At 39.8% G+C, this 27,930-nt stretch overlaps 1 long non-coding RNA gene across 2 annotated transcripts; it reads left to right on the top strand.

Moving 5' to 3' along the window:
- The first annotated feature begins 101 nt into the window (after positions 1-101).
- On the top strand, positions 102-27,531 carry LOC105438563. Of its 2 annotated transcripts, none has more exons than XR_971002.2 (4): positions 102-385; positions 21,814-22,040; positions 24,369-24,450; positions 26,267-27,531. It is a non-coding gene; the product is annotated as an uncharacterized LOC105438563 (long non-coding RNA). The 2 variants fall into 2 exon arrangements; XR_971001.2 differs by having other exon boundaries at positions 103-385; positions 26,270-27,531.
- Positions 27,532-27,930: the final 399 nt, after the last annotated feature.

Genomic DNA, 27,930 nt, shown 5'->3' with positions numbered 1-27,930 from the left:
TTGTACGAGTCGACACTCTCCGTAATTAATCCTCTCTGCTTTATGTTACAACATGTTACCATGGGACCTATAAATTGATATATCGTTTTATCTACTATCTCAGTATCTGCTGTGTGCGCGGCGCGTCATGCATGCGTCTATCTTGCTCGCATAATAAACAGCTCATTGTTGGCATGTGATGGTGCATAAGAAATGGAAGCTAGCGGCTGACAGACTAGCTATATAGAGACTGCATTCTCTGTGTGCGACACACAGTGCTGCTTGGTCGCTACACTGAGAGGGTACATAATATCACACCGTGAGGAGGTCAATAGAGCATGAATGCATATCTCTCTCTACTGAAGGATGATTATGAAAACGCCATGATCGAGAACAAAGTTATCTGGTAAGTAATTGGATTTCATGTTACTTTAATGTTGTAGGTCCATGCTTGAATGTTCGGTTGTTTCTCTCATTTCTCTGTATCATTACATTGCCCCCCTCCCCCCTCTCTCTCTCTCTCTCTCTCATGTACGCGCACACGCAAATACCACGCACACACACTTTGTTTTTCTTTGTTGTTTTTTTTATACTGTATTTGTGTTTAAAACACAGTGTTTCTGTCTCTTTCTTACTCTCTAGTCTCTACCCATCTTTATCTCTCTCTCTCTCTCTCTCTCTCTCTCTCTCTCTCTTCTAGCTCTGTCCCCCTCTCTCTCCCTCCCCCTCTTTCTCTGTAAAACTTGAGCATTATCATTAAATTCTTCAAACGTTAAATTGACACCGTCAATAAGACATTTCTATTCCTTTTTTTTTTATTCCGGCGAAACTAGTATACATTTAGCCTACTTTCATGATATGCATTTCATGTACAACATGAAACCGTGTAATTACTGATGCTCATGTACGCTAGATATAGTGTCTTTTCAGGGAAATGAAAACGATATAGGCTTACCAGGGAGTTGAGGCGTATATCGGGGCCCGCGGAAACAAAAAATTACCATGGTAACCATGTTTTTTTTGTCCAAATTACCATCTACCATGGTAACCATGGTTATCATGCTACCAAAACAATGAAATACATTGGGTCATTAAACAATGTATTTTATTGTTTTTGTACCATGATACGTACCCTATACAATGTACGTCATAGCATTTCATTACAAAAGCTATCCATCATCCATATACTTCACGTACCACAATGGAACATGTCACATTAGTGCTGGCTATCAACACCACATTCAATTACAAATTGACACACCCATTTCCAGATCTATATATTATGTACAGAGTAAATGAGAGCCTCGTTGTTTATGTTCATCTAGCATCAATTTCAACGGATCCGATACTAGATGACACCCACAATATTACTCCCACAAGACGTCGTTACCATAATTACTTTTATCGTGTTTTCTATTGATACAGCCTATTATTAAACGGCCTATTATGTGAAATGCATGCTTCACACTGTTATTATACGATCCATTTTATGTTATTAAGATGAGTCGTACTTATGGGACTCATAAAGTGTGTATTAGTTAGTACGTTTTACACCCTACCAATAACCATGCATCAATTTTCTTTAGAATAATAACAATAATGATAACTATTATTATTATAATTAGGCCTATTATATGACAATAATGTATAAGGCGCTGACTCAACTTAAATCAAATCCCCAACGCACATTTGAGAAAACACAATCCCATAAAAGCATCTGCTTTAGAAACAAAGGATCAGGTGTGGGCAGGCCCACAAAGTACACAAAGGTACAAGCAGGCCTTTAATTAGCACACCTGGCAGTCCCTCTATTGATGATGATGGTTACCCCTGTAACATAATCGAAGAGTCCAGATACTGCAGGAGTTTGACCACACTTTGTGAGAAGGGCATTCTACTGTTACTTTTACCAAGAAATAACACGTGTCTGTCTTTTCTCTTCATTTAAAGGTAAGCTTGGTTCATCTTTCAAGTTATTATAATCATTGCATTGTTGAGTGTGATTGGATGTTGAAAATCAACTAATGCCAGTTAAAAGTTATTGATTATGTGTGTGACTATATGATGTAAAAGGAGTTCTAAGAAGTATTAATTGTTGAAGAGTGATGTTGATTGACTGTGATTTCCATGTCAGAAAAGAAGTACATTGGAAGAGTATAATTAATTGAACATTATGTAGTTCCATGGTGGGGTTGAACTTTCTGATGCAAAGAATAGTATGTCAAATCATAAACTTTGAATGTTTATGTCTGTAAGGTTCTCATAGAATGAAGTACAGACCTGTTATACATTCTTATGGAAGTTTATCCTCCATTTAGTATTAGAGCATGTAGATAGAATAAGAGTGTGTTTAGAGTTGATAAAGAAAAGGTAAATCATATATCATCAATGGTACTTTCCAGATTTACAATGTATCTTTCGGAACTTGCTCTAACTACAAATTAGGTGAATAGTGTATATACTATGCAACAGTGCCATTGAGTTAATGTGTATGATCAAGTGTAGATACATAGTGTTGAAACAACAGAGTATAATACATACACTGTATGCCATGTGTAGTAGATCTTCCCCCTCTTCCATCCCTCCCTTATCTCTCTTTGTTCACTCTGTGTGTAGAGGTTAACCCTCTCCCTTGGTAGAGGAACACACTCTCTCTTCCTCTCTCTCTCTCTCTCTCTCTTTCTCCCTTCCCCAGTATTCTTGTTCACGCTGTGTTGTAAGCTATTACACTCTCCATTGGGCTAGGACAAGGGAATTAGTGTTAGGAGGCATGTTTGCTTAAGAGCTCAGAGTAGAAGTTGGAAACACTGAAGAGTTTGCATTTGCCTAGCACAAGGGATTGTCTTAACATAGTTAATTGGTAGTTTTCAATAGAATAAACCTGTACATAAATATCCCATAATTGTATTTATATTTAAAGATTGATGTTTAGGATATCGATTGGCTTAATACAACATGTTTCGCTGTACATTGTATAAGTGGAAGTTATCAGATTTCTTAGAGACAATCAATATTCTTTAGTCTATATTTCTTGTCTTGTATATAGTTCATGGTTATTCTTCTCTGTTTCTATGTCATATCCTGGGTAATCTAAGCATAATAATAGTGCATTAATAGGTGAATCATGCAGATAGCAGTAATGATTGATAAGCTCGTTTTCCTAAAACGATAGTTACACCTGAGAATATACATGTGCTGTGTGCTAGCTTGAAGGATACAACATAGGTCTATGTTTATATTATATTACTATAAATCTGAGAGGATAAGAGATAGGCATTTTGATGATATTGTCTAGGTATACAATGAAGTTCATAATACCTTTAGAGTTAGAGGGTATTATATCATTATCGGTATGTTACTAGGTTAGTGTTTATTTAATTCGATAATGAAACTGTATTAATAGTTTAATTTGTAGATATTAGTTAAATAGGAACTCGTTAATACATTGTGTTATCAATGTTAAGTTTATTATATGAGACTGAATAACCTCGGGGTTACAGTATCTTGATATATATGTTGAATCTCGACATATTCATATTATTATTTTGTATACATTCATGCGTTTGATTATTTGTCTAAATAAAAGGAATTCTACTGTTACTTTTACCAAGAAATAACACGTGTCTGTCTTTTCTCTTCATTTAAAGGGTCGAGGCGGGCTACATTTTGGAGGCACTGCCCGGATGATGCTGAGATGGTGTACGAGTTCTCCCTAACGACTCCACCCAACTCCAACATCTCCGAACAGCCCTAGACGAGGCCCTACCCAATTCCAGAGACAGCTTGACAAGAAGGCCGATTCCGGAGCTATCTATGATGGCAGGATTTGAGGAGCTGATCGACGATGTGCTGCAAAGATTGTCAGCGAGCACGGAGGAGCAGCTACTAAAGGCGGCAGTGGAGCTCAAGCTACCTGAGGAAGACGTGGGGAAGGCCAAGTCGAAAGGGCGAGCAGGACTGAAGCGTGTCATCAGACGCTTCCTAGATGGGGATGAGCTGGAGGATTCAGAGGACGGAGGCGAATCAGTGTTGCAGGGTTTGGCCAAGATCCTGGGAAAGGGGGACAGAGATGGAGATGAGAATGTGGTTGAGGTAAAGGCCAGGACCACTAAGCTTCCAAGAGAACCACCCACCCAGCCAAAGTCAGACCAGCCAGCTGAAGAGGCAGACGACACGTCACAGAGATCCCCCATCCTCAAGATGACAAACCAGCTGCCAAATACTCCAGTCACGTGGAGAAAGGAGTTTAGGATACAGGGGCAGATTGGCGAGCCTAGCCAGAAGGACAAACTCTCTTTCGTTTCCCTCGCAAGACAGATCAACAGTGGCTTAAAAAAAGGATTTCCAGCTGAGGAGATCACCGAAGCAGTGGTGCGTGCTGTGAATCCAGGGCTCTCGCTCCGGAGCTATTTGGAGGGACGAGGTGATTTGGACTTGCCACTGTTGCGTCGCCTCCTGCGATCCCATTTTAGGGAGAGGGACGCTACTGCACTCTTCCAGGAGTTATCCTCGGCTGTGCAGGTTCCAAAGGAATCGCCACATGACTTCGTGCTCCGCACCCTGGACTTGAAACAAAAGGTACTGTTCGCGTCAGAGGAAAAGGGGGCAGCAATCTGCTATGGGAGTACGCAGGTCCACAAGATGGCGTGGAGAGCAATCTCCACCGGTCTCCAGGATGCTGTTATCCAGCATGAGCTCAGGTCAACTCTGCAGCAAGATGTATCGGATGAGGAGCTTCTGGAGGTGTTGACCACTGCAGTTGCACATGAGAGTGAGCGTCAACAAAAGCTGAAACCTCGCCAAGCCCGAGTTGCTGCTGCCATCGCAGAACCGGCAAAGCCTGAGACCACCTCTAAGCAAACGAGTAAGACAGAGGCACTGAACTTGAAAGAGCTGACGAACAGCATCCAACAGATTGTGAAGGCCGAGCTCAGTGCCCTGATGGCTCAACCGAGAGGACCAAGATCTGGCAGGAGAGAGAGGGGCTGCGAGGCATGCCAGCAACAAGGACAAGGAGAGAGCTGCCGCCACTGTTTCCGGTGTGGAAGCTCTGAACATTATGCCAGGGGATGCAACATGAGGAGGCAGGGAAACGGGGTAGGGTTACTTGGGAGGGACAACCAGTAACCTCCGATCCATCAAAGTCCCGACCTACCCTCAACTCGACAACACCTACAATAAACCCCAAGACGAGGACGCGAATGATAAAACTTATTGGAAAACAATGCCTTGTATCGTTGGTGCTGGATGATACGCATGTTGAAGTCTTGTGGGACACAGGAGCACAAGTCTCAATAATTTCATTAGATTGGCTGCGACAGTACATACCCAAAACCCAAGTCCTACCCATTTCAGCAATCCTAGATGGAGAGGAGACTTTGCAGGTGGCTGCAGTGAATGATACAGTCGTCTCATATGAAGGATGGGTGAAGCTGCAGTTGAGAATACCAAGGCGTGAACAGAAACCAGCCATCACCGTTCCTGTCCTCGTAACCAATCAAACAATGAGGCACCCGATCATCGGTTACAATGTTATCGAGGAACTCATCAAGGAAGACTCCAAGAATGAGGCCAAGATATCCCTTAATCGTATCCTCCCTAAATCTCATTGGCAGAAAATCAATGCGCTCACTGCTATTCTGAAGGGCCAGGAAGGAGAGGATATGTGCAGTGTCCTGATGGGCAGACATCCCATTACAATCAACCCTGGACAGACTCGAATGATTGTCTGCAATGTCCGCCTCAACCTCGCCGACTCAACCACTGTCCTGTTGGAAGCCGACCCCCTTCATGTCCTTCCCGACGGGTTGAGCATCGAGTCAACACCTGTCGACCTCAAGGCTGGGAGACGCATGAAGATATCCACCCCAATCACCAACGACAGGAAGTGCAGTATCACCTTACCATCGTATTCATGCTTGGGGAAACTAACTGCACTGCGCTCTGTATTACCAGCAGAGTTGCTCCAGGAGGGCAGACCACACCCAACCATGAAGGCGCATGTCGCCGAGGTGTCTGTTACATCTGCTGACAGCCAGCTACCTGAAAAATGGGTCCCACCAGTCGACTTGTCCCATCTGGATGAGGGCCAGAAAGCAGGAGTGGAGGCGATGCTGAAGGAGGAAAGCGCTGCATTTGTCAAGAATGAACAAGACATGGGGTGTATCCAATCATTACAGATGCATCTTACACTGAGTGACAATACACCGGTCCAGAAGACATACATGGCGGTCCCTCCACCCCTGATGAAGGAAGTGCGTGAATATCTACGAGACCTGATTAGCCGAGGCTGGATTGCAAAGTCAAAATCTGCTTACTCATCTCCAATAGTGTGTGTTCGTAAGAAGGATGGGACTTTGCGACTGTGCGTGGACTATCGCCAACTTAATCAGAGGACCGTGGCCGATCGCCAGCCAATACCCCGAATCCAAGACACATTGGACACTTTAGATGGCAACCGGTGGTTTTCAACGCTGGACCAGGGTAAAGCCTACCACCAAGGTTTTATGGATGAGGCCAGCCGTCCCCTCACTGCCTTCATCACACCTTGGGGCTTGTACGAATGGGTGAGGATTCCATTCGGCTTGAAAAACGCTCCGGCTGCTTTCCAAAGATGCATGGAATCTTGTCTAGAGGGACTCAACAACGAAATATGTGTCACATACCTGGATGACATTCTGGTCTACAGTGAGACGTTTGAGGAACATGTTTCTCGTCTCAGAAAAATCCTTCAGACAGTGCAAAAACATGGAATGAAGCTACGGCCTGCCAAATGTCATCTTTTCCAGGAAGAGGTTAACTACCTGGGACGCCTTGTTTCAGCTGAGGGCCATCGACCAAACCCTGCCGACATAACTGCAGTGCTGGCTTTGAAGGAAAAGAAACCAGCCACCGTTGGAGACGTGAGGAAAATCATGGGTCTACTCGGCTATTACCGACGGTATATACCAGATTTCTCAAAGATGGCAAAACCCATGTACAACCTGTTAACAACAGACGTCAGCTCAGGAGGAACCAAGAAGAAGAAGACATCTAACAAACAGGCATCTAAGAAACACCACCAGGCTTCTTCCCGCACTCCTGTAACATGGACACAACTTCACCAAGAGAGAGTGGAGATGCTAATCGATCATTTGGTCCAACCACCCGTGATGGCTTTTCCAGATTTCTCACAGCCATTCGTGTTACACACAGATGCATCACAGGAAGGTCTTGGAGCAGTCTTATACCAGCGCAAAGATGGAAAGTTACGGGTGATCGCCTATGCATCCCGCACCCTTACACCGGCAGAGCGGAATTATAATTTGCACTCTGGCAAATTGGAATTTCTAGCCCTGAAGTGGTCAGTATGTGACAAGTTCCGCGACTACCTATTCTATGCTCCCTCTTTCCTTGTCTACACAGATAACAATCCGCTGACCTACATGATGTCTACCGCAAAGTTGAATGCAACTGGGCAAAGATGGGTATCAGAGCTTGCTGACTTCAACTTCACAGTGAAATACCGCCCAGGCCATGCCAACGCTGATGCAGATACGCTGTCAAGGATGCCTCTGAACATAGAGACATACATCGACGAATGCACAGAACAATCGCCAGCTTCCAGTGTCTGTGTAGCAGTGACACAAGTGCATGAAGCTCAGGAAATCCTTCCACTAGTAGCCAGCCTTACAGCGGATATTGCCATGGCTGAAGGTTTTGACGATAGCTCCTCTCCAATCCAAGAGGTATCCAAAGAAGAACTCGCCAAGGCTCAGCACGATGACCGTGTGCTTGGAAAGATCATCAAACTGAAAGAACAGGACAACTCTCCAACTCCCACATGTTGGAGGTCTGCTTCTAGTGAAGAGAGAGCCCTCTTGCGAGAGCTGAAGAAACTGGAGTTAGGGCAAGATGGCATCCTCCATCGTAGAACACCAACTAGAAGACAAATCGTCCTACCTCCATGCTACCGGATGCGAGTGCTCAAGGATCTACATGTAAACATGGGTCATCTTGGTGTAGATCGAGTACTCGATTTAGCAAGGCAAAGGTTCTACTGGCCAAACATGCAGAAAGATGTGGAACACTTCATCCATCGTGAATGTAGCTGTCTCATCCAGCGTAAACCTAACCGACAGATTAGAGTTCCAATGGTACCAATCGTGACATCTGAGCCCCTAGAGCTCATCTCCATAGACTTTGTACACCTGGAAACCAGTAAAGGTGGTTATGAGTATATACTTGTTGTGGTTGATCATTTTACAAGGTATGCTCAAGCATATCCCACGAGGAACAAGTCTGGCCAAACTGCAGCTGACAGAATATTTAATGATTTTGTACTTAGATTCGGTTTTCCCCGCCGGATACTCCATGATCAAGGAGGCGAGTTTGAGAATAGGTTATTCCACCGGCTGCAGCAGCTATCAGGGGTGCAGAATTCAAGGACAACTCCCTATCACCCCCAAGGGAATGGAAAAGCTGAGCGTTTCAACAGGACACTCCTTTCGATGTTGAGGACGCTTACCGTGGAGCAAAAGTCAAACTGGAAGGAGCACCTACTTAAAGTAGTCCACGCCTACAATTCTACTCGAAACGAGGCGACTGGCTATGCCCCAGCCTTCCTGATGTTTGGTCGTACACCAAGGCTACCAATCGACTTAGCATTCGGACTGAATGAAGAACACTCCACAACTGGTGACCAAAAGACATATGCTCAGAGATGGAAAACAGCCATGAGGGAAGCCTATGACCTGGCAAAGCAGACATCGCAGGCCAAGGCAGAAGCTACAAAGAAAACCCGAGACAAGGGACTACATCCACTCCCTTTAGAGCAAGGTGATAGGGTACTGGTGAGAAATATGGTACCACAGCAAGGGCCCTCAAAATTGCGGTCATACTGGGAGAAGCAAGTTCATATCGTGAAACGGCGTCTTTCTCCAGACATCCCTGTATATGAAGTCTGTCCTGAGATCGGTCAAGGTAGAGTTAGAGTGCTCCATCGCAATATGTTGTTGCCCTGCGATTACTTGGGATTGCGAGTTCAGCAGGATCAGCCAAGCAGAGACAGGCAGAGACGAATACCTCGGGCACTACCACAGGCCTCCCCAGCAGAGATGAGAGACGAAAGTGATGACTCGGATGATGAAGAAGTCACGCTTATTCCTGTTCATCCACACATTGCATCACCACCAGCTTCGCCACCCCCACCCCAGCCCCCATCTCGACTTGAGCCAAGGTATCCATTGCAGCCAACACCAGACAGCAGGATTGCTGATGATAACCAGCAAGGCACACCTCAAGCACCCTTACCTCATCCTGCTAACATACCTCCACCTCCCCCTGCCCCAATCCCACCTGTCCCAATGCCACCTTTCCCACCACCACCACCACCTCCCACTTTCTTTTCTTCACAGGATGCTGACCTCTACGACTCAGAAGACTGTAGCCCTCCGCAGCAGGATCGTCGGAACCCACCACGCAGGAGACAGCCTCCGCCGGTTCTGACCTATACTCAGCTTGGTGAGCCTCAGCAATGGCGACGGGACCCCAATGTCAACATGGTGCAAGCTGAGCTCCCGAGGATGAATGGACAGCCAGGGCTGTACTACCCGCATCCACAACCACACCAGAGGATGATGCATCAAGCAGACCCCTGGTCATGGGATGCTGGCCTACCGAGAGGACAGCAGCAGGTTCGTACACCTCATGAAATGCCTTCGTTCATCTCCAGGCCTGCGTGGGACGCGGAACAATTCCAGCAATGGCAGCCATGGATGACGAGGACCCCCGCCCCACTGCCGACATTTGGTCAGAACTAATTTGAACATTTGAACAATTGACCTATACGACCACTGGACCGTATGTCTAGCTCGGACACCAAAATCATGAATATGACATCTTGAAAAGAGACTGCGGCAGATATTCTAATTTAAAATAAGTTATTTTTATGTTGGCTTTTCTAAGATCATGAGTTCTTGGATGTTTAGAAAAACCTTTTGGACATTTTGCATGTTCTAGAGAGTCCTCTGGTTATCTTTTGTGCTGGATTGTACCGATAGTGAAAAGTCCTGCTAAAAGGTAATGTTAGGGTAGCATGGGTGACTTTCAGGGTAATTACGGAGAGTACGCAGATACTGCGACGGAAAAATTATTACTTGAAACAACTGTAAAAGTTGCTTGGATAAGAAAGGAAGGCCTCTTTTCTTCTTCCAGACCTCTGAAATGGAATAATTCCATGAGGAAGTGAATTTTTTTTTTTTTTTCCTTTTGACTCTGCCACAGAAATGAGTTCTCTCATTCTTTTGATACCAGATGACTACTCTAGGTGTGCAAACGTTTATTTGAATACATGCATATTTTTGTTTAAACTGTTGTATTGAAACCGTTATTGTACATTGTATTTAAGTTGATGATGATAGGGTAGCATGAAAATGAACCGGCCAGCTTACTTTTTCGGGGGGAGAGTGTGGGCAGGCCCACAAAGTACACAAAGGTACAAGCAGGCCTTTAATTAGCACACCTGGCAGTCCCTCTATTGATGATGATGGTTACCCCTGTAACATAATCGAAGAGTCCAGATACTGCAGGAGTTTGACCACACTTTGTGAGAAGGGCATTCTACTGTTACTTTTACCAAGAAATAACACGTGTCTGTCTTTTCTCTTCATTTAAAGGTAAGCTTGGTTCATCTTTCAAGTTATTATAATCATTGCATTGTTGAGTGTGATTGGATGTTGAAAATCAACTAATGCCAGTTAAAAGTTATTGATTATGTGTGTGACTATATGATGTAAAAGGAGTTCTAAGAAGTATTAATTGTTGAAGAGTGATGTTGATTGACTGTGATTTCCATGTCAGAAAAGAAGTACATTGGAAGAGTATAATTAATTGAACATTATGTAGTTCCATGGTGGGGTTGAACTTTCTGATGCAAAGAATAGTATGTCAAATCATAAACTTTGAATGTTTATGTCTGTAAGGTTCTCATAGAATGAAGTACAGACCTGTTATACATTCTTATGGAAGTTTATCCTCCATTTAGTATTAGAGCATGTAGATAGAATAAGAGTGTGTTTAGAGTTGATAAAGAAAAGGTAAATCATATATCATCAATGGTACTTTCCAGATTTACAATGTATCTTTCGGAACTTGCTCTAACTACAAATTAGGTGAATAGTGTATATACTATGCAACAGTGCCATTGAGTTAATGTGTATGATCAAGTGTAGATACATAGTGTTGAAACAACAGAGTATAATACATACACTGTATGCCATGTGTAGTAGATCTTCCCCCTCTTCCATCCCTCCCTTATCTCTCTTTGTTCACTCTGTGTGTAGAGGTTAACCCTCTCCCTTGGTAGAGGAACACACTCTCTCTTCCTCTCTCTCTCTCTCTCTCTCTTTCTCCCTTCCCCAGTATTCTTGTTCACGCTGTGTTGTAAGCTATTACACTCTCCATTGGGCTAGGACAAGGGAATTAGTGTTAGGAGGCATGTTTGCTTAAGAGCTCAGAGTAGAAGTTGGAAACACTGAAGAGTTTGCATTTGCCTAGCACAAGGGATTGTCTTAACATAGTTAATTGGTAGTTTTCAATAGAATAAACCTGTACATAAATATCCCATAATTGTATTTATATTTAAAGATTGATGTTTAGGATATCGATTGGCTTAATACAACATGTTTCGCTGTACATTGTATAAGTGGAAGTTATCAGATTTCTTAGAGACAATCAATATTCTTTAGTCTATATTTCTTGTCTTGTATATAGTTCATGGTTATTCTTCTCTGTTTCTATGTCATATCCTGGGTAATCTAAGCATAATAATAGTGCATTAATAGGTGAATCATGCAGATAGCAGTAATGATTGATAAGCTCGTTTTCCTAAAACGATAGTTACACCTGAGAATATACATGTGCTGTGTGCTAGCTTGAAGGATACAACATAGGTCTATGTTTATATTATATTACTATAAATCTGAGAGGATAAGAGATAGGCATTTTGATGATATTGTCTAGGTATACAATGAAGTTCATAATACCTTTAGAGTTAGAGGGTATTATATCATTATCGGTATGTTACTAGGTTAGTGTTTATTTAATTCGATAATGAAACTGTATTAATAGTTTAATTTGTAGATATTAGTTAAATAGGAACTCGTTAATACATTGTGTTATCAATGTTAAGTTTATTATATGAGACTGAATAACCTCGGGGTTACAGTATCTTGATATATATGTTGAATCTCGACATATTCATATTATTATTTTGTATACATTCATGCGTTTGATTATTTGTCTAAATAAAAGGAATTCTACTGTTACTTTTACCAAGAAATAACACGTGTCTGTCTTTTCTCTTCATTTAAAGGGTCGAGGCGGGCTACACAGGAATAAGATAGAAAATTAGATGAAAATGAAATTGTTATGTAGAAATTAAACAGAATATACTTGTTATACTTCAACTGATCCACTTTAAGGAATCTCTCGAGGGAAAGCATTCCAAAGCTAAGGCCTAGCTTGCATGACCAAAGTTTGTGTTCCTCCCACTTTGTATTGAGCTTAGGAAGAACAAAAAATCTGGAGTTTTGAGAGCGTAAAGATCTGGATGGAATGTAATGATTTATCAGATCGTAATCGTATTGTATTATTGTGCGTAATATTGTACTGTGGAGCAGAACCATTGATACAAGGAAATAAAATGCAAAAACAATGGGTTCACTCAGGTGTAACCATGTCCCCATGTCGACTTCGTAAATGCGGCAAATTTCGACCCCTGTTGACCCGTAATTTGGAGGGGTGCGGAAAATGAGGTTTTAATTTGTATTTAGTTACAATTAGTTTCAACTTTCAAGTGGTACCTCGTTTTATTTGATCATGGCCTATTCATTTGGGGCCCACTTTGTTTTAGTGTGTTTGTGCATGGGTGGTTTGTGTGCCTCTTTGCAGCTAAAATTTGTCTGACATGATGAATTCTATTGTTTGTGAGATTAACCTGAGCATTCCAAATTGGTTTTGAGTGGCACCTTGCATAATGATTCTTAGTCAATGCTACCATAACTGGCTTTTGGGCCACAGTTTTGTTGCTTCTGGTGGGCCCTATAAGCCAGCAGAAGATTTGTCTGGCATGGGCCATTCCGTGCTCTGTGGCGTTCATGCATTTAGTTAATTGGTTTCATGGTACCTCGATCGTTCATTCGATCAAACGCATTTTCAGGGGCCCTTTTTATGAGTCTGGTATGCCTTTTGCAGCAGAAAGTTATTTTGTCTGACAGGGTCCATTCGGTGCTATGTGGCATTCATCCATTTATCTAACATTAGTTTAAAGTGGTACCTCATTCGTAATTTGATCAAACCCATTTTAGGCCCCTTTTAACCGGTCCAATGAGTGAGCAAGCCAGCTGCACTATAACATGCATAAATCATCATGATGAACAACATTATAAATACAACAACAGGCAATTTATTTAAGGCTAAAAACTCCACTGCTACACATTACAACACTATATACTAACCTATTTTGTTTAGTAGTTTCCAGTATAACGAGTACATGCATAATGAGTACAAATGCAGATACAACAAAATACAAGAGAAATCTAGCAAAAATGAGAGAGCAATGGGGGCATTGTTGTACATGTATCAATGTCTGCTGGTACAATCATCCATCCACGTGCTTCTTCCATTTAACTTTGCTGGCTCAGACACAAAGCTTTTAGACGACTCTATGAAATTGAAACGTTCAAAATTATACCACTGAGTGAGTAGTCTGTCCCTATACTGCAGATCAGTTTAAAGGGGTAAGCCACACTATATTCACAAACGCTCCCGTGCGATCGAAGTAACTTCATTTTCCTGATTATGGCTGTTCAGTTATCTGAATTTAAATAGAGGGCCTGAACTTTTGAAGTCTCATGTAAAAATTACAGAAAAAGCCTGGTAACATAATATTCATGCAGATTATTCGATTAAAATGTTCAATTTAGCATATTGACATGATTATGCTTGTTTGAAATGGCATTTTCATATAGTATATAATTATAGCTGCTATGTAATTAGGCTCTTATTGAAAACGATGTTTTACCGTAGCGTCAATGATTTACTTGTATCATACTATAACACTTTAAGATCAGGACAATAACCGTTGGTATCCGTGCCATGGTAATAGACTATAAAAGATGGACAAAAATCGGGACTCCCCCATTTTATATTCATGCACCAGATAAGTTAGAAACTGAGAGAACAAATTATAATGAAGAATTTCGCCTATAGGATTAGATAAAAACAAAATATATGGTCTGATTAAAAAAAGCATTGGTGCAATTCATTTCTCACTCTCTTATTCCTCATTTCATGGCAAATTCTTGAGAATCCTTATACATCTCCTGAATTGTTAACTGATTAATCGAACGTTGTCATCGTGTAAAGCCTTTAAAGAGAGGCACTGGAAAGATGACCGCCGTGGAATACTTCCCGATGAAAGAAATGAAGGAACCCTGTTCACATCAGAAATCTATATGATTACATTTCACGATATGCAGAAGTGCTTATTTGATTTAGACTGTGTTTTGACGAATATATTTCCAACGTCAGCCGACACTCAACTGATTTTGTCACGCAGTGATTTTGATTTGATTCACTTTTTCAATCCCCCATCAAATAGTGCATCTTATATTATATATTTTTATCAGTGGCGTATAGCATGCATTGTGTCTAGCCAATGATGGGGCCTCAACAGGGGCAATAATCGATTAGTAAATACGAGTGAACAAGGCCATCGGAGAAGCGGGATACAGGATGGATTATTACCATCTTTTTTCTTCACTCTATCAGATGAAACTGAATATAGCTCTATATAATTATCAATGTAAAGCTTATTGAACGCAGAATACAAAGCATTTTCCCTACCAGTATATTGCATAAAAGCAAATGAAAACCAAATTTTCCACACCCCTCCAAATTACGGGTCAACAGGGTTGCGGTTAAGGTGACGACATGACGACAACACCCGAAAAATATGTGACAAGGAAAAAACGAACATTGTAGCAGCAGTTTAACTGATTAGATAATTCAATGTAATATGGGTTTATGTTGGATCCTGTTTCACTCATCGGGTGTCCTTTCAAACCGATTAACTCATCATTACCATTGGAGTATGGATACCCATACACCTAGCTTTCACCACTTACTTCTTCATTGTGGTTTTCTTCTTCTTCTTTTTTCTACTTCTTTGATACCCGCCTGTATTTTTTTAGTTGTTCTGTTTAAGACGGATTACACACTCTATATTTCCACAAATCCATTTTCAATCCAAATTGCTCGTCCTTCGTAACCTATCAATATGTTGTTATTTTTATTTTGTAAATTTCTTATTATTTTTAGTTCAAGATCTTTAATTTCATATGCCAATCTGTTTTCTTTTGTTTATACACACTAAAATATCTCTATCTTGAGTTTTTATAAGAGTATATATTGAAGTTTGCATAAGATAAAAGAGTCACTAAAAATCAGGATATCATTATAACCGCTCCGTCGATCAGTGAAAATGTCTTAACTTGTCTTACTCCGAGTACAGAAATTAACGACAAATACTATAGGATGCCTTCAAAATGGACCCCTCAGACCCCCTCTCATAAAGAGTTCCCCCTTCTCTGACTTCAGGAAAGCCCGGATGTGAGCCTGACATCTCACGTCTCCAAAGTTGGACGTCCTTTAATTATCATTTCCTGGAATCATATTTTATGGAGCTAGTTTTCCAAAATCGGCCTAACTCGATTAATACAAAATCTCGGCATATTAGTACTTGTCCAAAGATTTCTCTAGTATTATTGTCGATGCTCGCTGCCTTTGTTTTACAGATTATTATCGAAAGCAACGTTGTTTAAATTTTGATCTGAAATTAATGTACCAGCAAAATAGTGCTGTATGGATCATTACGTTTAATGACAAATTCAACATATTCCACACTCAATGGAATTCAGTTTTGTAGTCCATGGTAATAAAACCGAAATTATTTTATATGAATACAGAATGTATTTATATCATGGCCATGCATGCTACCATACTACCAAGTCATTTGATTACAGTCTTGTAGATAGGGAATAAACCCAAATAAATTGAATACACATTCAAGATTGAAATCGTTGACTGCAGGGTTTTTCAGTCATGTTGGGCAGATACACGATTTATGAAAGACAGGTAATTGTTATATAAGCATAATAATATTGGTCTCTGTATTTTCTCCATCCCTGATGAGATTGTTTTTGTTTTCAATCCGATAAAATGACTGCTATCCATACCAGGGCAAAGCCACCAACATGGCTTTACATTACATACAATTACAATTCATATCTTTTTTTTACTGCTCCCTTAACGGTAAAATAGCGTGAAAGAAGGGAATTAGTCTTTTTAGGGATTCAAATCTTATAACGTGAGATTCACTTTTACATTCTTTTCTTGGATTTTTACCACTTTATCCTCATCTTTAGTTGCTTGGATAGTCCCTTATCTTCTAGTCTGTTGAATGACATAATGATGTTGATATCACAGACATGCAATATTCTTGATATCATCTTCCATGAGGAAGACTGAGAAAATCAGTCAGAGAGAGAGAGAGGGGGGGGGGGGGAGGGGGTCGACGCAAAAATTATATTTTGCTCTTTCCACGACTCCAATTTGGCTATATTTTATGCATACAATTCTCTTATCTCGAGATCCAATTCTACCATGCAATATCAACCCACCTTTCTTGATCATCGTAAATGGAGATCTCCATAGCGATGCTGACGTCCCCAACTTAAAATTCTATCGGTAGTGCAAAATGGTATACTACGCTGGAAAGGAAGGGGAAGAATGTACACATAATACACGTCACACACGTTTTTGTTGGGGGGTATGATTTGTGTTTAGTGTCGTTAGAATCTAAGACTCAGTTTGTTCCTAAATCGATATGAACACTTGTGACTTGACGCTGATTTTTGATAGGCTCCTATACATTTTGACTGGCAAAGATCGACTTGGAATAAGAACCATATTTAAAAGGCCATTTCTGTAACAAGCATTTCCATTTGATTACCATGCATGCTCTCCGAACATGAGTGAATCCTTCATTGTCAGGGCATCGTCTAAAAAACGTTATGTATGCGAACTTAATTTTAAAAATAAAATTAATCAATCTTTCCATGTGAACGCACTGTTTGTCATCGGTGATATAGGGAGAAAAAGAAGCGTCAATTACTAAATAGGCATTAATTATGGTGAACAATTCACAACGCGTTTCAGCGCACAAAAGCTAATTTTGCCTTTCTGATACACAGAGGTCTAATAATATCTTGATGATTCGGAGCTGCATGCCCGGCCCCCCCACTCAGTGTTATTTAGGGTACGCATATGCTCGTACCCTTTTTTTGAAAGCACCCCCTATCTGAGGACTGCCAACATTTCCGAACCCCCCTCTCGCGGGCTTTTCGCGTGCTTTTCCTGCCTTGGAGACCCCCCTAAATCAGGAAAAATGCTCAATGTACCCCCCTAAATTCGGAATAATTTCTCAGGAGTCCAAAGAGATGAGAGAAAAAAAGAAAAACACCCCTTTTTAAAGAAATCTCCGGGTGAAAAGTCAAATACACCCCTTTTTTTACAATTCTCGGGCCGGACTTTGTCGCACGAAAAGTACCCCTTTACCGGACATTTTGGCAACACGCATGCGGTCATTCCGACCTCTGAGTGGGGGGGGGGGGGGGGGGGGGGGGCCGGGGCTGCATGCTAGTGGTAAGTATTGCACTTGAAGGGGAAAGGAGGTAACTTGTTCTCATGCAATTCTTTAACCAGGTAGAATTATAACTTAATTTTCAGTCAAATGAAGAAGATTTAATACAAGGAAAATAATAACATCGCTTTTAAAACCTTATAAATTATGAGCAAATTCTCAACAACATAGCATCTGCTCAGTCGAAATGCAACCTTGCAAGCAACGTCGTTAAAGCCCCTCTATAGTGCTGGGAGCCCAAACAATTTCCTAGCAAAATTAAAGTTTTCTGCGTACAACAGAAAAACCCAAATTATGTATTCTTTTATCAACATTTGTCTTCAAACAATTTTTTTTTTTTTGGGGGGGGGGGGGGGGGAATCTTTGCAGAAGTGTGTTTTAACTGACATCCTCTTACACATTATGATACAATTTAAATGAAATTTATGGTGAATTCAAGGCTCCCAAAACTTTGGAGGGGCTTTAGGCATTGGGAGACAAAATGAAAATAATGGGACTTTAGGGGCATGTATCCTCTAACAAAATGAAGAAGAGCTATTATATAGGGAACAAAATTAACGTTATTCCTATTGTGTTCATTAAATCAAAAACTGAAGCACCTTCAGACATACTATATTAGTGTATATTAAGAAGAGATGGATTAAAGCGGTTGCCCTACCCCCTCCCCCCTCCACACACACACTTTAACATTTCCCTTAAAGTATTTACGGATCGTCTTTGGTTCGGATGTTTGCCCCCCCCCCCATCCCATGCCTCCCCCTGAAGCCATAGGCCCCTGCTTTACACCAAAGAGATTAGAGTCGAGCAAGAGTATCGCTCCTCACTTTCAATTTAGAGTTCTACATTATTCATGAGGGATTCGTTGATTTAAACCCGTCCATTCTTTATTGCTATTCCTCAATGCTGACATTTGAAGCAAAATATTGGGCATGGAACGAACTTTGACTACATGATACTACAGTACTTGATACTATTATGCAACCCAAACATGAGCACAGCCAAATATTACCGTTCTTGTTTTGGCGAACCGCGTCTTTGAAATTCGGGGGGGGGGGGGGGTTACCGCCTAGGCTCTTTGCTGGATACGCCTCTACTAGGTCTACATGAATAGATAGATTATGTTATGGATGAGAAATTGATAAACATACAGGCAACAACAATGGAAGCTGGAAAATTATTAAATATTAAAAGAGAGGCTTCTTTCTGCATGGATATCTAAATTAACTTGAGAATAAAATCCTCAAAATAATGCAAATTGTCTCGTCACTTCAATCCGGTTAGATACTGCATAATCAACATGAAAATCATAAATATAGATGTAAAACTATTATAGATTGATAACAGTGAAGAATACTCCTGATAAAGTGGAGAACTGTATGATATGCTGCTCAATGTGGAGTTATATATATATATATATATATATATATATATATATATATATATATATATATATATATATATAGGATTTTATTGAAATCAAAACACATCAAAAACCAAGAGCAAACAGTCCGGAGACTGACACGTGTCTTGGGTACAACATTTTTCTGGATCAGAAATATAAGAACATTAAGAAAGTAATATGCTACATCATTTAATATGGGTGTACCAAGCATGGTTGCTTTGTGATATGTGTAAGGCAGAAGAGAACTATACTGTTTGCATAACATTTGTATTTTCACAAAAGTATTGCATAACACCAGCTTGGAAATTATTGATTAATAACATTAATTAATAGCTTTATTTGCGTGGCACCGACTTCATGACCTTTTCAGGATGTTTGAAATAGTTGACGTGATACTTGCTACCGCACACGATCAATATTTACTGTTAACATCGAATCACTGTTTGGAGGCATAACGTCAATTCCAATTGATACATTTCATGCAACTCTAATTTCAAGATTTCAAGTAATGAAATAAAGCTATTCTTGATTAAGAGCTTGTTCATTTCTGATGTGACAAGGTATACAGGGTCCTCGGAAAGCGGATGTCATGCAGAGGAGGGTTAATTCTAGGCTGCCGTGAGTACAGTACATTAATGGTGATCCATGCAACATTAATTTAATCTGGCCATGGTTTTTATTTGGTCAAAGATGTACCGATAGGTTTAGGACTTGGTTTGTGATTGAGTTTCATGTCACCAACAGGTGATAAATTTAGGTACAACCATGTACAATCATGATGAAAATGGTTACTTCCTTATTAGATATTTGAGGTTTTAATGGATCTGTGGTGAGTGACTGTGACGTCATTATATTCCTATTATTCTGACTTCCCCCGAGATTGTATCTGATGCGTATTTTCCTCGGTCCTCAAATCAGAACATTGAGCATATCCCCTAAAAATTACACATTTTCTTAAACCGTGATGAAGCAAATTAATTTTTACGATACAGCGCTTCTTCAATTATTTTGTCTTGCTTAACAAGGAAGTATTTTTTCATTTTCGCTTTCTTCATAACCAATTGAAAATTCATCAACTCTCGAAATCGAGAAATTATTTACACATTTCAATAGAAGTCTTTATTACTGTGACGTCACTATATTCCTATAAGGTTCTGACTTCCCCCAAGATCGTATTTGATGCGTATTTGCTAGGTCCTCAAAAATTTACAATTTACCAGAACATTGAGCATATCCCCTAAAAATAACATATTTTCTTAAACCGGATGAAGCGAATTAATTACTACGGTACAGCGCTTCTTATTTGTCTTGCTTAACAAGGAAGTATTTTTTTCATTTTCGCTTTCCTCATAACCAATTAAAAATTCATCAACTCTCGAAATCGTCGTTTATCAACTTTCAAAATCGAGAAATTATGTATATATTTAATAGAACTCTTTACAATGATTATACACATTAAAATACGTGTGTGTATATATATATATATAGACGATTATAATTAGAAAGCTCCGCATGATACCCTTCTTTCAGTTTCAGTAATGGACGGCAATTTAAAAGTACTACCGGTATGTCCCATTTGCAGGCCCAAAAAATGAAAAGGTTAAATTCCAACGGCATTTGAAAGACAATACTTATTTAGAACTTCCCTCAAAACGAAAGGGCTTGAAAATGGCATTTAGTGGGAATTATATAACGACTATTAGTAAGTTGTCGAATCTAAGTAATAGTCTGATTTCAGACCCTTTTACCGAACGGGCGTACGTGTTGTGCTGCACAATGCACAATGATTCAATCAGTTTAATTTTGGCCGTTACTAGTAGTGGGTTATTGATGTAGACAAATGCTTATGTTCCTGTTACAGCTCATTTAATATGTATGTTATTACCAAAGAAAAAAAGATGTCAGTCAGTCACTCAATAGTGTATGACAGTGAAGTCTAGAAGGTAAACGGGTTTCCTTACATAATTTGAATACTAGGACACTGCTAATGTTTAAATTTCACAGGTAGGACATACAATGACATATTCATAATTCCTGCAAAGTTCTACAGATTTTGATGTCGGCTGCAAAAAGGACATACTCTTTAACCCATGTTACTACTACTAGATTTCGGTCACATTGCAAGTCATCTTCAAGATATGCAAAGTTTGCATATTTCGTATTCTTTGTTACCTTCATTGATAAGGCTACATTTTGTTTCCACTCCACCATACAACACAGAACGTTTAGTATAATGTGTTTTGCGTATCTTAAAATAACAAATTATTTTCTAAGATGTTATTAATGCTAATGTAACAAAATTAAACATTTGTAAACAACTTCAGCAATACAACAATTTCTGTACCCTTAACTCGTATTTTTTTCAATAAACTTGAAAGTTTTCTGCATGATAGTTTTAGAAAATATTTTTCGTAAACACAATTGTTCTCTAATATCAGGCGAATTTTAGAAGTCAATTTTGATTAGCTTGATTTTTAACATGAGTAAAAGTTGATATCCTTGATTGTTGTCAAAGCACTTAAAAGAGTCTGAAGTACAAAAAGTATACCATATTGAATTTACTATCAGATTTATTGTTATTGTTTATAAGTTATTTCCATATAAAGATGTATCATTCGTGTCAATGAAAACTCACAATTAGACCTTTCTCATGACAGTTTTACCTCTACTTCCTACATTATGAATTTAGATGATTATGAAAGACCATCGGCTGAGGCATTACTCTGCAAGATTAGTGATGATCGCTCTTGATTCGGCGAAGTCGTCATCGTAAGCCTGAATGAATGCTAAAAGAGGTGATCATCATGTTAGGATCACGGCTATGTTACAGCGGCAAGGCTTGTACTCTATCTTGTACATCACCACCGCCACTCTTACCATCCATACCACCCAAATGGGCGTGTCATCTCCCTGAACGTAAGTTTGACTTATCATCCTTGTGTAAGTAATGTCCACTGGATGTTAACATTATTTACCGCTTCCCAAATAACAAATTATTCCTTTTACTGATATAGATTTAACCACCTTCGATGTCAATGTTCTGTTTATTTACTTGGTAAAGTTTTGAACAAAAATATGATACCATAATAATAATAACTGCCAGTTTAACAAATTATTATATAGATACATGGACATATGTTATTATAGTGATAAGGGAGCATGAACCTGTTTCTGGATGGAATGCATATTCGATGTAATATTGTTCAAATGAAAAATAATAAACCATTTCTGGAAAATTTGCAAATTTTAAATTTAGTCAGAAATTCTATTTGATATTGTGGTTTATCAAGACATTTTCACTGTTATCTCTCGACAACCCTGTCACACACACACACCGACTCTCTCCCTCTCTCTCTCTCTCTCTCTCTCTTTCTCTCTCTTTTCATCCCTCCCTCCGCCCCCTCTCTCTCTCTCTCCCTCTCTCTCTCACTTCCTCTCTCCTCCTACCTCTCCCTTCCCTCCCTCCCTTCCACCCTCCCCCCTCTCTTTCTCTCCCTCCCTCCCTACCCTTCTCCCCCTCACTTTCTCCTTTTTTTTTCTCTCTCTCTCCCTCTCTCCCCTTCCCTTCCTCTCTATATCTGTCTTCCTCCATTTCTCATTTTTCTCGTCTGAAGTCACGAAACGTCGGATATAATACATTTTTGTTTTTAAGATTCTTTTTTATATCTTACATTTTCAAGAAAACATGACAAGATAATATTATTATGATAACATGAAAACATAAGGAAACATGACATAAACATAATCAGATATGTGAACTTCAGAACTTGAATGGGAAGAAAGGGGGCTCCTCCCTGCCCCCCCCCCACACACACACTCCATTTTATGCATGTACATAATGTAGATATGAAAATGAAACAGGTATGGGAGAGATTTTTAAATTATCATAATGATTATTGTGTATCCTCCAATCTACATCTAACTCTACCTCTAGTTTCTTTTTTTTTAAAGATTAATTATACAGTGCGTCCCCGAAAAAACGAAACCGAGAATTATTGAGGTTTTATCATGACTTTATCACAATTATAATTGATAAACAGAACTTTGTCATTCCTGCTCATTTTTACTGATTGAGGTGTCATATCAAAGGGTAGAAACTCAACTTTCTAGAAATGTAATTTTCTCTTTGAAATTCAGATACCGTCCGCCAAATGACTTTTTGGTTTCCTCTCTTCAAATTCATTTTAAGCACTCATGCGTGAAATATTCATCATGAGTTGCATCAAATGAAAGAGGAAGATCTAAGCTTTCCAAATATGTGTCATTTATTAATTATAAATGTGACTAAGTTATGATAAATCATCGACAACTCTCGGTTTCGTTTTTTCTGGGACGCACTGTACATCAATTGGTATGACTTCCATTATTATCAGGTTGTTGATATTTGCAGTATCGTAGTTAACCGAAGTGAAAACCTCTGAATCTCTGATACCTTGTTCTCTATAGTTGTTCCATTCTGTAGTGCTTCTACTCTAGGCCAAGAAATGTTCACCAAGTTTGTCCACGTGTGCGTCCAGAATTCGTTGTATAGAGGGTGGAATTAGGTCTAGCTCCGGGCCCTGGCACAGGCGCGGATCCACGGGGGGGGGGGGGGGGGGGGGGGGGGGGGGGGGCTACGGGCCGGCCCCTCCCCTTGGTTTTGTGTGTTTTTTTTATTGATTAAAACAAATAACAATAATTACAAAAAATGTTTATATAATTTGTTAAAGTTAGTGCTCACACTACCCCCCCCCCCCCCACCATTGAGCGAAAATAACGGCCTGCGCGATTTCAAAATTTCCACACACAAACAAAATTATGCTCACTACCCCCCACCCCCATGAGCGCAATATTGGTCGACGCGATTTTCAAATTTAAGCCCCCCCCCCCCCCCCCCCCCCCGCCTATCGACAAATCCTGGATCCGCCACTGCCCTGGCGTTGTCCCTGGCTCGAGCGCTGCCGGCCGGGGCGTCTTCTTTGTATAATCATGTGTGCCATTTCGTAATCCCGTAAATAAGAAAAGGAGAAGGAGCGGAAAACACGTCCTTACTCTGTGATGGTCAGGACCAGAAGAGCAAATTCGGAAGTCGATTCAAGAATCTAAGCCATGTTAAATATATATCCTTGTAAGGAGAAAATATAGATGAGTGAAATAGGCATAAAAATGAAGTTTGAAATAGGCCTTTATTCTGAAATGCTCTATCATAAAAACTATTAATTCTTTATGAGAACCATAATATTCAATTTTGTGTCTTTCACACAGCATTTCCTACATGGATAATAATCTTGATTGTCTGTATGTCCGTATGCTTACTAGGATCGTTCATGACATACATGGTATACAGGTAAGTCACTACGTGGGATTTAAATATAATATGAGGCATGGCCTAATCTTGCCCCTGTTAAAGGCGAAGTCCAATCCAAAAATAAGTTACTTTTGATAGATGCACATTGCCTCACTTATTGCTTTTATATTCTTATATATCCCATTAATTTCCCTTTTTATCCCCCCCCCCAAAAAAAAAACTTTATTTCCCCATGGCTTTGCCCTGCTTATATGATTTGTATCATATTGCGTGCATGAAGAAAAAAAAAACTTTTAAGAACTTTGAAGATTTGATACTTTTTTACGAATATTGTATATTCATAATCATTGATTTTATATAAATAGTTTATCAAATTTCACATTCTTTAGGATCTAACTGAAAAAATTACTCTAATACATGTATATTAGGGCATCCACACAAAAACATATAACTTGGATGCTTGTGTGAGGAAATAAGATATTTTAAAGGGAAAATTGGAAATTTATATTATCAATATAAAGAAAACAATTAGTGGATAGTGAGGCAATGACGTCACAGACTCGTGAGTGAGTTGCGAATTTGTGTTTGTGATTTTCAAATGATTGTATGTCATTAAAAATACATAACTTTCTTATTAGTTATCCGATTTTGCTCAAACTTTTTTGATTGGTTTGTCTGATTTTGCTGCTTCTATTGAAAGTAAATTATTTTTGGAGTGGACTTGCCCTTTAATTTTCTGATCGATCAAGACGTAAAGGCAGAGATAATAGGAACTTATCGATTTGCGTGGACGTGAACATGTGACTTCCTTTTAAGGCACTGGTAGTCACGTGTGACGTCTTTTTAAGGCACTGGCAGTGCCTTAAAAGGATGTCACACGTTGCAGTCCACGTTTTCGTCGTGCAAATCGAAAAGTCCCTTGGCAACTGAACCAAGAAAAGTCTAACACTCTTGGGACAATGAGTAAACAGGTACAGCTACCCCTGCATGGACAACTACCGCTAGAGCAACTAAACTCCGCTATAGGACAATGGCCCTTTCCTAGACGACCGCCTTCAAACAAATACATGTACCTTCTCGGCTAGCGGAAGGGGGAAGGGGGTGGGCCATGGGGGGGGGGGCATTTTTTTTAGAGGTATCGATGTTGTCTTTCGGGATGGCAGTAGTGAAGATTAATAATTATAATGATAATAACAATAATAATAACAATACTACTGATAACAACATTAGTAATATTAAATAATAATAATAATTATGATAATGATGATTACAATATTAATAAATAATATTAACAGCAACAATAATGATAATAATGATATTTATAAATCTATATGATTACATCTCTCATTGAAGTAGAATCCGTTTTCCTGTTATGACTACAAATAATGCACTATTACTAAATGGAAAATACTTTAGGCGTTTTTAAAAACAGATTTATTTGATTCTTTGAGACTGTGAGGAAATTCAGTTATATAATAATTATTGTTATTCTGTAATTACTTTAAATGTATCGTTAGGTAATGATATCAACTTATTGTCCAAATTTCAAGAATATTTTCCTTCCTATTTCGCCAAATGATATTGTCGTTGACATGCATGTTTATTATACATGTATATTAGGGAATACATGAGATAAATATATAGAATTGAATACACACATTGCAAGTTGAATCTCTCATGTCATCCAGTTCAACCGTATTACAACCATTACAGTTTTTCTCTTGAACTAAGCAGACACATGAGACAACGCCTCATCTACCTCTATTGTACGGAGTATCCCTCCCATCTTCCTGGTCTATCTCTCAAGTCATTCCCCATCCATTCATCATTAAACATTATTTTCTTCTCATTCAAGCAGGCGGGTGGGGAAGAAGAAACAGCAGCAGATTGGCGACCAGGATTGTGAGCTGCGATCTAAGAATGGAAGTACAGCATCTACCCGTAACCTTGTTCCCGGCAACACATCATAAGCAAACAAGCAAAGTGAAAAGAACAAAGTTCCTCGTCCAATCATAATTATCAACGTTATGGAGTACTTCTTGTTTTATGAGAAGTGAGAGGGAGAAAGAAAGACTCTCGTGTGAATGACTTCATGTGCTTTGAGGGAGCAACGATGACGTCACAGAAGTAGACCTAATAAAGAGCGTAGTTACCAGCCGACAAATTAAAGAATTCAGTTGGAGAATAGAATCGTTTTAGTAAAAACGATTGCAACTGCTTTATTTAAACGACTGTGTGTATCTTTACCAGTACCACTGAAGTGCAATACGAATTCATGCAAGTACATCATGCATATAGGGACTGACATAGGATGTAATTTCAGCCTCTACTCAACCACCATGTTTACACTACCGATTTGTGTATTCGGTACTCGAGTAGAAATCTATCCATTCAGTTTTAACAATGCATGAGCAAACTAAAAGCGTCATCGAATGCATAACATGTGAATATGAACAAAATGTGACTATAGGCATCATTAGGAAGCGTATTATCAAGATTACATGTAGGAAAATTAAGAATGTGCTTCAAAAATTGGGACGGGTGATATAATGCTGTCACCTGAAATTACGTTTAGAAACGATTAATACATAACTTGCCATTCTCGGTTAATAACTTAAATGCACGAGTTGGGTTCTGACTACACCTCTTATGAGATGGAGTGATTATAACGGGTCGTATAATATACAGCAGACCTGTGCAAGGCCCGAGTTACAGGTTACCAACATGTGTAAACGACTCCGTGACTCCCTAACAGTGATTGGAACATACTCGTGTATAGACGCAGATTAAACGTGATTAGCAAGTTCACAATCCTTGGCAGCATAATCCCCCCCCCCCCCCTGCCAAATGCAGAGTGTGTTTGATTTGGAATAGGACGGCACTCGGGGGCGGTGATTTCTTTTCATGACTGGGGGTTGGGACGAAATGCGAGATTTTCAACAATATTTAGTTGTACATTTTGAAGGATATTATGCAAGGGAGCGTAGCGACCAAGCGAGCAGATGTTTGCATTTTATTAGTCTAAACCCTGCTCTCTTTGGCCGTCCAGAGCCTGAAAGCGTGTTGCGGTCTTTGATGTCCCTTTTTTTTTGGTGGGGGGGGGGGGGCACTTTTTCAAATTTTCCGGGGGGACGTTCCCTCCTTAAAAAAATTAGGGGGGACGTGCTCCCCCCCCCCCGTTCTCTCGGGATCGCCGCCCTGACAGGACTAACCCTCACCAAAGCTTAAGTTATGTAAGTCAATAGAACTTCCGACATGGCTGTATGCTTTTGAATCATGGACAAGTGGCATGCCATATAGGAAGTTTCTTTTTCAAACATCTCGACCTAATTGACAACTAATGAATAGGCATGTAAACGGGAGGAAATGGTTAGAGATTAAAAGTAGAAAGTTATTTTTTTTAAAAAAGTAATTATCTAATGCCATGATGGGAAATTTTATTGACTTTGAATCTTGCCGAGTATAAATTAATGTCACATCGTGCCTTTGACAAGGAAAATGTTGCATATAAAATAATGT

This window comes from Strongylocentrotus purpuratus, unplaced genomic scaffold, assembly GCF_000002235.5.
Source record: "Strongylocentrotus purpuratus isolate Spur 01 unplaced genomic scaffold, Spur_5.0 spur5_scaffold_6, whole genome shotgun sequence".
Taxonomy (NCBI): domain Eukaryota; kingdom Metazoa; phylum Echinodermata; class Echinoidea; order Camarodonta; family Strongylocentrotidae; genus Strongylocentrotus; species Strongylocentrotus purpuratus.
Note: the sequence above shows the minus strand (reverse complement) of the source record. Positions and strands in the feature narration are given on the sequence as shown.